The sequence below is a fragment of the Lissotriton vulgaris genome, chromosome 11 (genome assembly GCF_964263255.1).
Source record: "Lissotriton vulgaris chromosome 11, aLisVul1.2, whole genome shotgun sequence".
NCBI classification, from domain to species: Eukaryota; Metazoa; Chordata; class Amphibia; order Caudata; family Salamandridae; genus Lissotriton; species Lissotriton vulgaris.
Genome location: NC_141699.1, coordinates 980,034,440 through 980,051,632, shown reverse-complemented (window position 1 = coordinate 980,051,632; position 17,193 = coordinate 980,034,440). Strand labels below are relative to the sequence as shown.

The window sequence follows — 17,193 nt, the reverse complement described above, 5'->3', positions numbered from 1 at the left end:
GGCTGAGGTGGGTGTAGGTGATAAGACAATAGAATTATGCATACCAATAATAGTCACAAATTGTAGCAGAATTCTTACATTGTGTGCAACTATATTATCGGCTGTGAGAGCCTGAACAATGGTTCTCAGACTTGTTGAATAAGTGTCATTCTAGCTTTGAACTTTTTTACTGGAGCATCTTTCCACTAGCCTGGAAATGGATACATTTGAGGTAGTTCCCAGATTACAAATTGAAGTTATTCCGATAATTGCTTAGTCATAGAAGGGTCTAGAATCCTATCCAATACCTCCTACAAATGACTAATATTACTTGTTCTTGTCTGTCCTGGCCCCACATATATTTGGTAGTTCAGGCACTCAAGTACTACTGTTTGTATCTCCCTCACACCATTATGCAAGCACATTCATTGAGAGGAAAGAATAGTAGAGGGTGGCCTGCTTGGAACAGTACTCCGCTCAAAACCCAAGGGTGAATCTAGGATTGTTAACTTGTTATGGTTCACGCACAAAGCGTGGAGTGATGACTCGCACACTTTGGAAACAAAAACCCTTTACCCTCCTCTGCTACCACTTGCTAACAACCTGCACCTACCACAGTAAATGGGCATAAGACAACCTATATAGTTTGGTATTAGAAAAGCTGAGTGATGTCTGCCAAAATAACGAATTCATAACATTAAAGGCATTTAAAGAGGTGATGAATTGCCAGTCATGGCATGGCTATGTTTTAGACACGGACACACTGTGAAATCTTCTTGGCCAAAATTCACTGGGGTTCCACAAGAATGCTCCATGTTACCCAAACTAAAAAAGAAACAAAATGCCAAACAAATAGTTACAACACTGTATACTGACATAAACAAAATGTACCCTAGAAAGGACAAATTGGTCAAACTGCAGTGGCAGACTTATACTGTGCCACTTAAACTGGCAATGTATAGTTACTGCAAGGCACAGGTTAAACATGTAATAGTTGCTGTAAGGAAAATGGTTTATTTGGGGTTGAAAAGTAACCACCTCAAAGAATGAGGCCACCACCTGCTGGATGTGACGCAAATTAAACAAAATAAACCTCTGCTTAATCCCTGGAAACATCACACAAAGTAGTCCATCTTAAATCAAAAGCACTGTTAAGCATTTGTGCAGAAACAGTAGAAAATGAATCACAAATTCCACAACCATCTTTAAAATAAAGAAACATGTTATGAATAAAATAAGACCATAACAACAAATCCAATAAGGGAAACGGGAGAAGAATTGTGAAAGGTTTAAGTGAATATAGTGCCAAAAAAGCACACCGCATCAATGATTATGGAAGCAGGACCTAGGTGTGTTATTTGAGGCCTGCCGCAATAGATCCCCGGTACAATACATTATGGTTTGCCCCAGTGAAAGTCTGTAATTTAAAAAGTTTTAATGTTTCAAAGCCCTCATCCAAAAAAGACTTAATTCATTTTTTTTAGAGAAAATGTTGCCTCACTGGCGGACAAATGTGAAATTGTAGGTGGCACTGTTGCACTTCTGGTGTGGTACCTGTAAATGGTTTGTCCTGCTAAATATGTGTAGCTTTTGAGGTTTTTGTTAGATAACGAGTCTAAATCCTAAACCAGAAAGGTTTTTTTTTTTGTGTGTGTGTTTTTAGAGATGATGGAGCCTTTCGGGGGTGAATCAGAAATTCAGTCTGACACTGTGGAACTGTTGGTTGGGTACTTTTCACTGTAGGTCTCTAGGCTTACATCAGAAGTGTGCAAACCTTTTCTTGGTGCCAAAGCAACCACTGGAGTAGAGTGAACTTTAAAAACAATTAATTAAGAAAACGGCACATGGGGTGAGGAGGCACCTATGCATTCTGGTTGCCAGACAGAGGCCACCAGCAAAGTCCAGTCCAAGTTCCTGTTGCCACTGGTCAGCTGGGTGTTGGAGTAAAAACTCCTTTCGTAACTTTTGTCATCTGCACGAGGGGGGAGCAGGTCTAGTACTTAATAGTTCTTCACAGACAGCATGTCCAGTCCTCTTCTGTTCTGATGCAGGTCCACAAAGTGCTCCGAAGAGTGTTCTTGTGGTTGACAGATTTATGCCTGGCACCAGCTAGTGGGAGAGGTGAGTAATGGACACACCTTAACCAATAAGGTAAAGGTTCCCAGGGGACATCCATACCCACTTTCTCTGTAGTTCCGGTTTCTTACTGCATACAGTCCCAGAATGCCATGTACCAGTTCATTTTCAAGATTGTGAAGGTCTTTGGCCACTCTAAACTTTAGCTTCGAGGGTTGTGAGCATGTTGGAGTGCACTATATTAATCCCAAGTGTCCTCTCACATCTAACACTAAAATCTGGTTTGGCACAGGCTCTCTACCCACAACAAACTAGGAGACAGAATTCTGGTACGACAAAAGCAGGGTCCTGTAGCTCCCAGAACTGTGAATACACAAGAATTCTCCTAGCATCCTGTTCTCTCCCTTTTTAGGAGTTCCAAGGTGTTGTGGCCCAAAACAGACGTGTCGGGGAGATTTGACAGTGAGGCACTGAAGGATACCCACAGCCCCCACTTTGCATATTCTGCTGAGTTCAGAGGGGATCTCTCTGCCAATTCGTCAACATGGGGACACTTTCACACCATATTAATACCAAGTACTAGGCTGGGCAGTTGCTTCAGACAGGGTAAAGGTAACTTAAATGTTGTATATTTCACAGTTATGCAATACAAATCTCACTTTGCTGTTAGTGGGTTTGCCTAGCTTTTTGCAACTTTTTTAGATGACTTTTTTTGGGTCTCGGACTCTTGGTGTGCAAGGGATATCCCAACATCGGAATGGCGTCAAGCCCTGTGGCTCCTGTCACAAGATGTCTTTGACGGATCAGTACCTTATGTGTTTATTGTGCCTGAAGCGCGACCACGACCCAAACTTGTGCTCCGACTGCCAGGCCATGCACCCGAAGACTTTGAGGGGGCGGTCTCGAAAGTTTTTGGAGGCCCAGCGGTTGGCTCTGTGTTAATCCCGATCTCATTTGTGATGAAGGTCACAAGGCTGTTCACGGAGCCCCTACTCATCGCACTAAGTCGTCAAGGTCCTCAGGTAAGTCAAAGCACAAGAAGGCGAGAAAGCACAGGCGCTCTTCACCTTCTCCCTGTCGGTCGACTTACGCAGCGCAGGACTTGGAGCATCGTCGCTCAAAGGCTCGGGCTCCGGTGCCTGCTTCAGAGACGACTCCGCGCCTTCCACCCTTTCTGGGAGCCGGAGCGTCCACTGCCCAACGCATACAGTTTTACGAGGCCTTATACCTCATCTTTGGGACGCTTGACTCGACCGGTGCTCCTTCGAGCCCCTCAGAGCGGTTCGGAGTCCTAGGCCTTGGATGCTGGCGCCGAGGGCCCTGTTGGATCCTGGCCTGGATCCGGTTCGACACCGGTCGTTCTACCTTGAACTTCCCCTGCGCTGATTCTGGACAAAGCCCCAGGTGCTGGCTGTGCCCACGGCCTACACCATCCCCATCCCCGAGTTGGACATGGAGCTGGACCGACATTGGAACCGATGCCAGAGGGTACTTTCTTCCCTGGTGTTCCCTATCAACCTTACGGTGATGATGACTGGGAGGGGTCATTGGACCCTTTAACGGACTGGCGAGTACCTGGGTGATGCAAGTGGTCTGGACACCTCTCCAGACACTGGTTTGCTTTTTCCACCTACCGTGGCTACCGAAGAGGGAGCGTCCCATGCTGTGGTGGGGAGAAGGGCGGCCGAGGTCCTTGGCCTTGAGCTCCCTTCAGTGGCAGTCAGGACTAACCTGACAGAGGTGCTTTAGCCTACGGCTTCCTTCTCCGAACCCCTATTGCCATTCAATGAAGCCCTACTGATGTCCTCTTGGGCACTTGTTCCAAGCCCAGCACAGGGGCTCCTGTGGAGAAGACAATTGCCCGCTGCCACCCTCTGGCCCCGGGCGACCCAGTGTTCCCGACCCAACACCCTTCCCCTGAGATCTTGGTAGTCCAAGCCTCCTCTTCTAAGTGTGTTCCCTTCCCCTTCTCCAGATTGGGAATCCAAGAAGCTGGACCATCTTGGGAAGAGATTGTTCTCTTCCTCCAGCTTGATACTGTGGTCTGTGAATACTGCAAGCCTCTTTGGCCGCTACTCGCGTACCATCTGGGATTCGGTCACGCAGGTGGTGCCTCAGTGCCCGGAGGAGGCCCAAGCTGTTCTCACCCAGGCAGTTGAGGATGGGAGCGACGCAGCCAAATTTGTCATTCGGTATGGACTGCATACCACCGACTCACAAGGCAGAATGATTAACAAGTCGGTAGCCCTTAGACACTACGCCTGGTGGAGGACATCTGGCTTTTCGGGTGACGTCCACTCAACCGTGATGGACATCACCTTTGATGGCCATCGTCTTTTTAGCGTTGAAGCAGATTTGGTGCTCGAGTACTTTTAAGACTCTAGCTACGGCCAGATCTTTGGGCTTCTCTGTGCCTTCCCGTCCACTCCAGTCTTCTTATTGTCCATTTCGGGCCTATGGAAGGGGCACCCAACAATGTCCGGTCAAGTCTAGCCACTGGCACATGCAAGTTGTCCAGCCTGTGTGGACGTGGGACCCAGTGTCCTCGCGGGTCTGGGAACCAGCAGGCGGGCCAGTCCACCATCACTACCTTCACAAAGGTAATGGCGGTGGTCGCAGCTCATCTGCACGGATCAGGGGCTCCAGAGTCTCTATTTTTTGAGTGGATTGACTCCTGGTGCCGTAAGGATGCCCGGCTTAAAGTCCTGCGGGGGCTGTCATCGCATGATGTTGGTGTCGGACCCGCACTGTTGGTGCCTCCCGCACTGTTGGTGCCTCCCCCGCGGCTCCGGCGAAGCCTAAGCAGTCTATGTTGGCCTACCTGCCCTTCCCGGATCAGTCTGCGACTCCGGCCCAGCTACAGGAATTTCTGATAGATACATCTGCCGTGTGGATTCCTCACCTTGTGAATATCTCCCTTGCGTCAGCAACATTCGGAAATTCTTTTCGTAGCCTTGCGCCGACGTGGACTTGGGCGTCATTGTGAGAAGGTGGCCTGATATGCAGTGCTCACTATTCTAGTGAACACTATGTATCAGTCCAGCAACCCTTATTGATGATTGGTTGTAAGTCAACCTTATAGACCAGCTATCCTAGTAGCGTGGATACGAGCAGTCTAAGGCTAAAGACTCGAGAGGGCGTGTTAAGCCAGCTGTTATACCACACATATACCCCTTGAACACCAAGTGAAAGGACACCACACAAGTGTTATGAAAATAAACAGTGTATTTATTAAAATCACAACAGCCCTGTACTCTTTATGAGGACAGGGTACTAAGCACAACACAAAACTCTTACAAAAATACTTAAGTTAGCACAGTATATACAAATGCCCGAGGGGCACGGAAAACCATATACTCTGAAAGTGGAATGCGAAATTACTAGCAGGTAAGTACAGTACTAATAGGCTTTGGAATCGCTAGGACTTGACTATAGAATCGTTAGATTACTTCTAGGAGACCCAGGGGACTCGGGTGCAGAGTGTGCACTCTCACGCGTGATGCGGGACAAAGTCTATGGTAGCTAGTAAAGACAAAGTTAGTGTTCTCGGGCGAACCCGACCTGGTAGGAGGAAAACTAAAGTGGATTCTGACCCTTGGATAGTGAGGCTATGCTGGGGCACCGAAATGCCGAAGTTACCTAGCCCAGGGGCTGCAGCTGCATAGGTCTCAAAAGACGTCGGGAATCCTCGTAGACGGACCAGGAGCCTGGAAGAAAGATGCTGGCAGGCGACCAATGAAGAGAGTTCGAAGTGATCCAAGCCTGGATCTTGAAGATAGATGACACCTGAAAGCAGAGGGGACCAAGTTCGTGACTACTAGCCAGTAGTCAGGTGGCACCAGGAGGGCACCGGATGGTAGTCACCTCGACTAGGTGAGTGGGCGACGCTGTGCTCTGCAGATCTCACGGACCAGGAGGCGTTGTCGGCGTCCAGGATGGAGGAGCGAGCTGTCCCACGATGGATGAAGCTGTCGGCGTCGCTGGACCCAGGATTGGGCAACAAAGCCTTGGCTAATTCAAGCCCACGCGGTGGACCTAAAATGGCGTCTGGAGTGGACCAGGAGGGTCCGGGGTGCTTCTCTTTTGGAAGGAAGCAAGGGCCAGTCTGGAGCAACCAGACCAGCAGCAGTGATGTCGTCGGGCGTCGTTCAGAAGGCCACAAGCCAGCGGGCTAGTAGCCAAACAACACGGTGTGCAGCAAAAAGCAGAAGGGCCCCACGCAGATCGTGGAGATGCTGGGGGGCTGATCTTCGGTGCTGGAGCTGCTCAGGGTTGGGGCTTCTCGGACCCCAAAGCACTCACCAGAGGGACACTCGGCGGGCTTGTTGTGAAGAAGTCGTGCAGTCTTGGCGATCGTCGGTCCCTCGAGGTCTCGTCGCACTCACGGTTCTCAGCTTGGCTGTAGAGGTGAGTAGAGGTCAGAGGTGCCAGGGAAGCCGGGTCTCGTGCTGTGTCCTCGGATTCCTGAGGAAGGACTTGCAGCAGACCGCAGTGTTCTTGATGGTGCCTGCGGATGCAGGGTGACTACTCCTTAGCCACAAGGGAGAATCTTGAAGAAGAAATCTTGATGTCCTTTCGCAGAAAGTCGTGTCTTGATTCCAAAGATGATCTAATTTGAACAGGGGGCCCGCTCCCATCTTTATACTAAGAAAAGGGGCTGACCCGGTGACTAGGTCCTGCCTATGGGTGGGACTAGGAGGGGGGTGGTTACACCCCTCTCCCATGCCGGACTTTCCCCAGGCCAGGGGCTGATGTGCCCCTGGAACTGGTTCTGACCGGCCTATGCGTAGTGAGCACCGGGGTGCCACTCAGCAGTCACCTTCCTGTAAAGCCCTGCCTACCCAGGATACACAAAACCCTGTCTGGGATGGTGCTAGCACCGCCCCTGACAGGAAACCCTTTGTCCAAGCTCTCATCTCTGGGAGGACTCCCAGCAGCAGGAGGTCAGACTCGTGTCTGTGGTGGCAGCATCCATTTTGTGGAGCTGAGGCTTCGCTTAACTTTACCCGGGGTTCACAGTTACATACATGTCGTGTACCTCTAGAAGGGTGGAATGCTAACCCCGTCGCCAGAATTGGCGAGGGGTTAGTATTCCAATTCGTATGACACCTTACTCGACATGTTTTGATAAAGCAATACCAAAGATAGCATTTAACCGCGAGGATTATAATGCACTTAAGAGTATATGGTATGCGATATCATGGAACAGCTATTAGGACTTGGTTCCGCAAGCTGCAGACAGGCTCAGCTCATGCCAGAGCACCATCTCGCATGATTCCAAGCACTCTGCCTTCAGGATTGTCAAGGCCTGCCATGGGAGTGACTGATAGGAATCTGTGTGTCCATTTTTAGGGTTAGATATAGGTATACTATATCTACAGCAAAGGGTGATTACACGACTTTGCCCCAGCTGTCATGCAGCCAGTTGTGTCAAATTTAGGAGGCCAGCCAGGGGTGGCATAATACATGCTTCAACCCCTGGTAGGCCCTGGGTACACCTATGCCCTGAGTTACAGGGTCTGATAAGGTGGCCCAGTACCAATTGGAAATGTACCTAAGGTACATGGAATCCATTTTAGAGAGAGAGCAGTAGGCCTGGGGTCCTGATGGGCAGGGTCCCAGGTCGACTATGTCAAAAACCAGCTAAAACACAGGGCAAAAAGTTGGGGGCAACCATAGTCAGGAGGTACCTTCCTACACAACCCCCCCCCCCCCCATCAAACGAAAGGAGATAAGGCTATCCTTGTCCAGGTAAGCCTCTATTACTTAAGTGGCCATATAAGGAAGGACCAGCTCTGGCTTGGTTTCCCCCTGTGTCATGGTCCACTAAGCAACCCCTCACCCTAAGGGTATCTGAGGGTCTCCACCATAGGGAATCTCTGTCTCTGGTGTGTCTTGGGAAAGAAAAAGGCTGATGCTGGGATGGAGTACTGAAGTGAGGCTCCTCTACCTTTTGGCTCAACTTCCTCCAATCACCATTCATCATGTGCCTTTCTTTCTTTAGCTGAGATGCACTGAGCTCTCAGGGTCAGCCTCTGGCTACCTAAAGCTGGAGGCTGAGTCCCTCTGTTTGGCTTACTGGAGGGACAGGTCAGGTTTGGGGTTTTTAGGCCCCATGTTTGGCTGTGCCCACCAGTGTCCAGCTGTGGCAGGTCCCTAACTACTTTTAAGGGGGATCCCTCAGGAGTCTGATTTATTTTCACTTGGCTATGTTTACCAGCTTCAGTGATCCTAATCTGTTGATTAAGGAGTTCTGTTGGACAGGGGGTCCCTTGGGGTCCACCACTGGCCTCCCTGACCTCTTCAGCCCTAGGCTGACTGAGGCAGGGTAGAGAGGGGCGGGTTACCTGCTCCAGACTGGGTCCCACTTTGGAAGGGTCCACTGACATCAGGGGCTCTGCCAGGCTAGGCCTGACTACCTCTGGGGCAGTTCCTTCACAAGGGGTCAGGTCAGTTCCCTGAGGAGGCTGATCCTTTCCTAGAGTCTGGTGGGAGGGAGATTTCTCTTCCTCCTCAATACTCTGTCTGAGTGGAGTGATCCATAGTTTCAGGCTTCACAACACTGTTATCTGTCTGAGTAGAGGCTGAGACCATTTCAACCTTGCCAACCTTTTCAGGATGGCACTCAGTCTGGGTTTGGGCTGTGACTGTCACAGCCTTCCTATCCTGTTCAGGAAAGTCTGTCTGAGCCTGGGCAGTGGCTACCACTGCTCTTCCAACCTTTTCAGGGAGGACTAGTGCTTGGACTGGGGCTGTAGCTATTACTGCCCCACTAACCTTTCTGGATAGGCCTATCATCCTGGAGTGGGTTTCTTGCTCCACCTCAGCCCATGCTGAGAGTTCCAGGTCATTCCCCAGTAAGCAATCTACAGGTAGGTTATCTGTCACTGCCACTCTCATGGGCCCTGTGACATTACCCCAGCTGAGCTTGACTACTGCCATGGGATGCCTTCTTTTCACTCCATGAATGTCTGTCACCTGATAAGTAAAACCAGGGGTCAGTTGAGCAGAGGGGACCAGATGGTCAATCACCATGGTGATGCTGGCCCCTGTGTCTCTGAATGCCTCAACTTTCTGACCATTGACTAGGAGCTCTTGTCTATACTTTCCCAAAATGTGGGGACCAGTAGTGAAGTTGGCAAACCCCATGCCAGTCTCACAGACAAGAGTGTTGTTAGGGGACCTGGCTAGGCCATAGTCCTCCTGGTTTCCCAAAGTAATGCCCACCACATTCTTGGGGGCACTCCCACCACCTGGGGGATTACCACTAGTGGTAACAGGAGGTCTGGGAGTATTACCTGGGGGTATGTTTTCCTTATTGCCATTTTTAGGGCAACTGGCATCACTTTTGTAATGGCCCACCTGTTTACAGGTATGGCAATAAGGTTTCTTCTGTTCTGAAGGAGTGTTCTGGGACCCACCACCCTTGTTGGAGTTTTGGGGCCCTTGGGAAGTCTTCTCTGTGGATTTATCCCCACCCTTCTCTTGAGGCTTGGTTGATTCCTTCTGGTCACCACCCTGGTTCTTAGGCCTGACCCTGGTTCTGACCCATTTGTCTGCCCTCTTACCCAATTCCTGTGGAGAGGTCAGATCAGAGTCTACCAGGTGCTGGTGTAATAACTGGTTCTGACAATTACTTAAGATTTGCTCCCTCATAATTAGATTGTACAATCCTTTAAAATCAGTAACCTTACTACCCAGTAGCCAGCCTTCAAAAGCCTTAGTGGCACAATCAACAAAGTCAGTCCAATCTTGAGACTGAGTTTTCTGGGTGTCTCTGAACAGCATCCTGTACTGTTCAGTGGTTAAACCAAACCCATCAACCAGTGTATTCTTCAGGACTTGGTAATTGTTAGCATCCTCCACCCTAGTAGTGAGGAGCTTATCTCTACCTTTACCTTCAAAGGAGAGCCACAAGATAGCTGCCCACTGACTCTGGGGAACACCCTGCACAGTGCAGGCCCTCTCCAAAGCAGTAATCCATTTGTGGATGTCATCCCCTTGTTTAAAGGGGGGCACTATCTTATTCAGGTGCTTTGTATCAAAACTCCTTTCCCTATTGCTAGGTACTATGCTGCCACCAGTGGGTTTTGACCCACTCAATTCCTGCTCTCTAGCAAAGGCAAGTCTTTCTTTGGCCAGGGCAAGTTCTTCCCTTGCAATCCTCAGATTGACTTCCCTTTCCTTGGCTTCATAGATTCTCCTCTGAGGGGAGGTCATCCTCCTCAGAGCAGAGGCCTGAGAGCCATTGGTTTGAATGGATCTGTTAGAGCCTCTTGATAGAGACCTAACTCGTTCATTCCCAATGTTAAGCTGGCCTGAGAGGGGTCCCAGGGATCTCCTAGTACCATTCTCATGCCTGCTTAAGTTGTCCCTAGTTAGCTGACTAACTACTTCTGGACCTTTGTCTGCCTCATCCCCTGACAACTCATCCTCATCCTCAGCATCATCTGCCTCCTGGAGGGGATGGTCATGGTTATCAAAGGGACCCTGTAAGGAGGGCATACTCCCATCTGGATGAGAAGGATCTGTGTTGGCAGCCTTCTTAGCATCATAAGTCTCTAAGAGACCAATCAGAAATGGGATTGTGGGGTTAGACCCCTGTCTCAACTTCCTGGAGGTACACACTTGTCTCATCTCCTGGAAGCTAAGAGCAGCATATCTGGAAGTGACCTGTGGAGGGTCCACTGACACAAGGGGAGACTCAGAGTTTCCTCCTTTGTCTGACATGCTGATTCTAGTGTGGTGTAAGTGATGCACCTACCTACACTATGTGTTTACCTACTGATCCCTTGCTAAGAGTTACAGCCAAGGTGTGCTAAGCCTTGAGGAGCTGCAACAGCTGGTTCAGTAGAACTCAGAGTATTCTAAGCTAAGTTATATGTACCTAAAAGTACTTATGTGATCTTTCAACAAGATATTCTTAGGATACGTGTGGTAAAACAGCAAGCTCAAATCCCAACCGCTTCTCACCAATGTGAGAAGGTGGCCTGATATGCAGTGCTCACTATTCTAGTGAACACTATGTATCAGTCCAGCAACCCTTATTGATGATTGGTTGTAAGTCAACCTTATAGACCAGCTATCCTAGTAGCATGGATACGAGCAGTCTAAGGCTAAAGACTCGAGAGGGCGTGTTAAGCCAGCTGTTATACCACACATATACCCTTTGAACACCAAGTGAAAGGACACCACACAAGTGTTATGAAAATAAACAGTGTATTTATTAAAATCACAACAGCCCTGTACTCTTTATGAGGACAGGGTACTAAGCACAACACAAAACTCTTACAAAAATACTTAAGTTAGCACAGTATATACAAATGCCCGAGGGGCACGGAAAACCATATACTCTGAAAGTGGAATGCGAAATTACTAGCAGGTAAGTACAGTACTAATAGGCTTTGGAATCGCTAGGACTTGACTATAGAATCGTTAGATTACTTCTAGGAGACCCAGGGGACTCGGGTGCAGAGTGTGCACTCTCACGCGTGATGCGGGACAAAGTCTATGGTAGCTAGTAAAGACAAAGTTAGTGTTCTCGGGCAAACCCGACCTGGTAGGAGGAAAACGAAAGTGGATTCTGACCCTTGGATAGTGAGGCTATGCTGGGGCACCGAAATGCCGAAGTTACCTAGCCCAGGGGCTGCAGCTGCATAGGTCTCAAAAGACGTCGGGAATCCTCGTAGACGGACCAGGAGCCTGGAAGAAAGATGCTGGCAGGCGACCAGTGAAGAGAGTTCGAAGTGATCCAAGCCTGGATCTTGAAGATAGATGACACCTGAAAGCAGAGGGGACCAAGTTCGTGACTACTAGCCAGTAGTCAGGTGGCACCAGGAGGGCACCGGATGGTAGTCACCTCGACTAGGTGAGTGGGCGACGCTGTGCTCTGCAGATCTCACGGACCAGGAGGCGTTGTCGGCGACCAGGATGGAGGAGCGAGCTGTCCCACGATGGATGAAGCTGTCGGCGTCGCTGGACCCAGGATTGGGCAACAAAGCCTTGGCCAATTCAAGCCCACGCGGTGGACTCAAAATGGCGTCTGGAGTGGACCAGGAGGGTCCGGGGTGCTTCTCTTGTGGAAGGAAGCAAGGGCCAGTCTGGAGCAACCAGACCAGCAGCAGTGATGTCGTCGGGCGTCGTTCAGAAGGCCACAAGCCAGCGGGCTAGTAGCCAAACAACGCGGTGAGCAGCAAAAAGCAGAAGGGCCCCACGCAGATCGTGGAGATGCTGGGAGGCTGATCTTCGGTGCTGGAGCTGCTCAGGGTCGGGGCTTCTCGGACCCCAAAGCACTCACCAGAGGGACACTCGGCGGGCTTGTTGTGAAGAAGTCGTGCAGTCTTGGCGATCGTCGGTCCCTCGAGGTCTCGTCGCACTCACGGTTCTCAGCTTGGCTGTAGAGGTCAGAGGTGCCAGGGAAGCCGGGTCTCGTCGTGCTGTGTCGTCGGATTCCTGAGGAAGGACTTGCAGCAGACCGCAGTGTTCTTGATGGTGCCTGCGGATGCAGGGTGACTACTCCTTAGCCACAAGGGAGAATCTTGAAGAAGAAATCTTGATGTCCTTTCGCAGAAAGTCGTGTCTTGATTCCAAAGATGATCTAATTTGGACAGGGGGCCCGCTCCTATCTTTATACTAGGAAAAGGGGCTAACCCGGTGACTAGGTCCTGCCTATGGGTGGGACTAGGAGGGGGGTGGTTACACCCCTCTCCCATGCCGGACTTTCCCCAGGCCAGGGGCTGGTGTGCCCCTGGAACTGGTTCTGACCGGCCTATGCGTAGTGAGCACCGGGGTGCCACTCAGCAGTCACCTTCCTGTAAAGCCCTGCCTACCCAGGATACACAAAACCCTGTCTGGGATGGTGCTAGCACCGCCCCGGACAGGAAACCCTTTGTCCAAGCTCTCCTCGCTGGAAGGACTCCCAGCAGCAGGAGGTCAGACTCGTGTCTGTGGTGGCAGCATCCATTTTGTGGAGCTGAGGCTTCGTTTAACTTTAACCGGGGTTCACAGTTACATACATGTCGTGTCCCTCTAGAAGGGTGGAATGCTAACCCCGTCGCCAGAATTGGCGAGGGGTTAGTATTCCAATTCGTATGACACCTTACTCGACATGCTTTGATAAAGCAATACCAAAGATAGCATTTAACCGCGAGGATTATAATGCACTTAAGAGTATATGGTATGCGTTATCATGGAACAGCTATTAGGACTTGGTTCCGCACGCTGCAGACAGGCTCAGCTCATGCCAGAGCACCATCTCACACGATTCCAAGCACTCTGCCTTCAGGATTGTCAAGGCCTGACATAGGAGTGACTGATAGGAATCTGTGTGTCCATTTTTAGGGTTAGATATAGGTATACTATATCTACAGCAAAGGGTGATTACACGACTTTGCCCCAGCTGTCATGCAGCCAGTTGTCAAATTTGGGAGGCCAGCCAGGGGTGGCATAATACATGCTTCAGCCCCTGGTAGGCCCTGGGTACACCTATGCCCTGAGTTACAGGGTCTGATAAGGTGGCCCAGTACCAATTGGAAATGTACCTAGGGTACATGGAATCCATTTTACAGAGAGAGCAGTAGGCCTGGGGTCCTGATTGGCAGGGTCCCAGGTCGACTATGTCGGAAACCAGCTAAAACACTGGGCAAAAAGTTGGGGGCAACCATAGTCAGGAGGTACCTTCCTACACCGACGACGGACGCGGAGCTGCAGACGACGCCTACCGACGCGCAAGGGTACTGCTACGCAAAACTTTTCGGATCCAGTCTGACGCCTGGGGATATTCTAAGGTGAGGAATCTATCACTAACTAATGTCTCTTACAGATATATTGTTACACAAGTAGTAACTTGTGCTTTGCAGACCCTCCGGGGGTGGTTTTGCTGGGGTATCTAATTAAAGGTAAAGAATCTACATCTAACAATCTCTTTCAGATGAACAAGTTACTTCCCTTCGGTAACAATGTATCTGGTAGAGACATATGTTAGTTGTAGATTCCTTACCGCCCCACCCATCCTACCCACTCTGCGAACTGATTTCTAGGGATAAGAACTCCCCAACAAGGCCTTAGTTGTGGCGCACCAGTTGTCAGTGTGTATCTGAAAGAGACTATTCGTTATAGATTCCTTGCCTTAGATTTACCCCCAGGCGTCAGACTGGATCCAGAGAAATTTTTTCGAAGCAGTACCCCTGCACGTCGATAGGTGAAGTCTGTCGACTCCGCTTTAGTCATTGGCGTTGTGATTGCCGGTATGATGTTGCGGTATCTACTTAGATGCCGCCCCTGCGAGCTGACGTCAGTTCTTTATTTTTCTGTGCCCGCCAGCGCATATCCGGAGAGAGTGGTACCCTTAGTCATTTTTCGACTAACACTTTTTTCCAACTTTTGTTGACTTCTTTTTCGAGTCGTTCGACTCCTGGCGCCCATAGGGATGTCTCATTCTTGGACCGGCTTCAAACCTTGTGACTTCTGTCACAAGTGTATTTCGCTCACGGTCACGCACCTTGTGTGCATCTGGTGCCTGGAGCACGAGCACGACCGAAAGTTGTGCTCAGACTGTTGGGCGATGGACTCGAAGTCTTTTCGGTAGCGATCCCTAAAACTTTTGGAGGCCTGGCAGTCGGCTCCGTGCTGCTCGAGGTCCAGGTCGAAAGGGAGGTTGCAGAGCCACCACCATAATTCCTCCTTGAAGTCTTCGTCAACTGATAAGGCAGAGCACAAAAAGAAGGCGAAGCTTTTCGCCTTCTGAGCCTACTGGGAGTGCTCCAAGCTTCCCTCCCTTTCTGGGAGCTGTAGCGTCCCCTGCCCAGATTTGTGCATTTTACGAAGCCCTCCACTCCATCTTTAAGCAGCCCGACTCTGCCGGCACACCTTCGGGCCCAGCAGACGCACCTGGGTGCGCTAGGCCTTCGATGCAGTTGCTCTGGTGCTACAGGGATCCAGGCCGTGATCTGGATCGGTGCTGGTTGACTTCACAAAACCTCCCACTGCGTTGTTCCCTCTGACGACGCCTCCGCCACCTCCAATGCCGGTTTTGTCCCTGGCCAGTGTTGACCCCGGCCTCCCTGTCGATTTGGAGCCGGACCAGCGTTGACAGACACCGAACAGTACTTTTGGTACCTTCTGGTTCACGCTCTAGTCTCTCAGTATTGGGAACTATATAATCCCACTCCATTTCCGGTCACGTGTCCGTATCAGGAAAACGGCGACCGGGAACCACAGGAGGAGGGATACCACGCTTACGGTGAGTTTCTCTCTGGTTTAAACATGGCGAAAACCAACTAACAATTATCTAGGACCGTCTTTTGATGCTGCATTTTGACTAAATCGTTGCAGATTGTCTGGTATCCGGTAGCACCCACCAGAACCGGAACCTGACTTAGCATCCCCTCCCGGTCAGAGGCTTGATGCACACTGATATCAAGTTATCATAATCGATCTTTCTAGTTTTATTTTGATCATTCGTAAACATCTGACACACTATGAAATCTAAACACACGGCCTTTTAAATACATTTTATATATATTTTTCCATCTTTTTCATCATTTTTCCATCATTTTTGCATCATCGACAATACCAGTTTTTAACTACACTGCTCGTGAATACTGATTTGATGGGATACTCACCATTTTGAGACAATTACGAACGTGCTTCGTTTTACTACTCCCAGCTACGGTGAGTGGTGTCTTACAGGGCTTCCATGTCAGTTCTAGATATCGTGAATAATTTAATTGGAGATATTTCTGACACACACAGGCCCCCTTTGTTTTTACTTCTCCCATAGGAAGGAACCACCACACCTGGAACCTCCTTAGAGAACGGAAGCATCCCTTCCTCTAATTTCCTACAATACCCGTACCTTCAAAATTCGAGTAGGATTACCTGTACTTCCACGGTGAGAGGCTAGGTTATATACTCAGGTCTGCATGTAATGGCAGACATATGGATTATTTTGAAACGGATCACCAAGGACAAACACTATTAGGTGATTTCCAAGGTGTATCTTCTCCCTTCCTTGCCACCCCACCTACTTATCCTTGCCCTCGTTTGTCTTTTTCTCTACTGCAGCAATCAGACTGTATAGACACACCGATCGAGACCTATAGGACATTAGGTCGTGTCTTAAAGTATGCGAATCTCTGAACGCGCTAATAATTTCATCAACCTTTTTGGTCTAAAGTTGGGCTTGCATGCACACACTTTACTGCACATTGTCAATAACGACTCTTAAGGTGCATGTCACGTTGATACACTAGACTGTCTGTGGTGCTCCTTTCTTCGTTTATGCAGCTAATTCTTTGTCTGCGAAAACCTAGAACTCTTTAACATCACACAATGTCTTAACAATAGGTTTGAAATGGAGAACTCTAATTTTAATTTATTTTGTGTTGGACAAAAATGTCTTCTGTTCTCCAAACTATTACGTTTCTCACGGACTTTTGAGCATCCTATACTAAGTTTATTTCACACCTTAACGTTCACACTAGGTAGTGCGCCCAACCTTTCTGAAACTCTAAAAACTCCACCTGCTGTGTTGTACCTACAGTGGCAGTCGGGACTGTTCTCCTGACTGAGGTGCTTCAGCTGGCAGTGGCCTCTTAGGAGCCTCTGCTGCTGTTCAATGAGGCTCTCACCGGCATCCTTCTGGGCACTTGGTCCAAACCCAGCACAGGGGCTCCTGTGGATAGGATGATTGCACGACGCCACTGCCCAGCCCCGGGCGACTTGATCTTACTCTCTACACCCTACCCCCAAGAACTTGGTGGTCCAAGCCTCAACGTCCAAAGGGGCTTTTCTTACTGCTCCCCCAGATAGGGAATCCAAGAAGCTGGACCATCTTGGGAAGAAGTTGTTTTCTTCTGCCAGCTTAAGACTGCGGTCTGTGATCACCGCATGTCTCTTGGGCTGTTACACGCACTCTGTGCGGGTCACAGTTGTGAAAGTGCTGCCATAGTGCCCAGAGGCGACCCAGGCTGTACTCTCCTGTGCAGTCGCAGAGGGGAGAGAGGAGGCAGAGATCACCATTCGATGTTGGCTGGATACCGCCAACTGACTGGGTAGACTGATTTCTAAGTCGGTAGCCTTGAGGCACTACACCTGGCTAGGTCCACTGGCTTCACCTGGGATATCCAGTTGACCATT

General features: G+C 49.7%; 1 protein-coding gene across 2 annotated transcripts in view; it reads left to right on the top strand.

The window, feature by feature from the left end:
* SMC4 (structural maintenance of chromosomes 4) overlaps positions 1-17,193 on the top strand; it is a 512,503-nt gene that overhangs the window by 484,042 nt on the left and 11,268 nt on the right. The gene's annotated exons all lie outside the window — the stretch shown is intronic.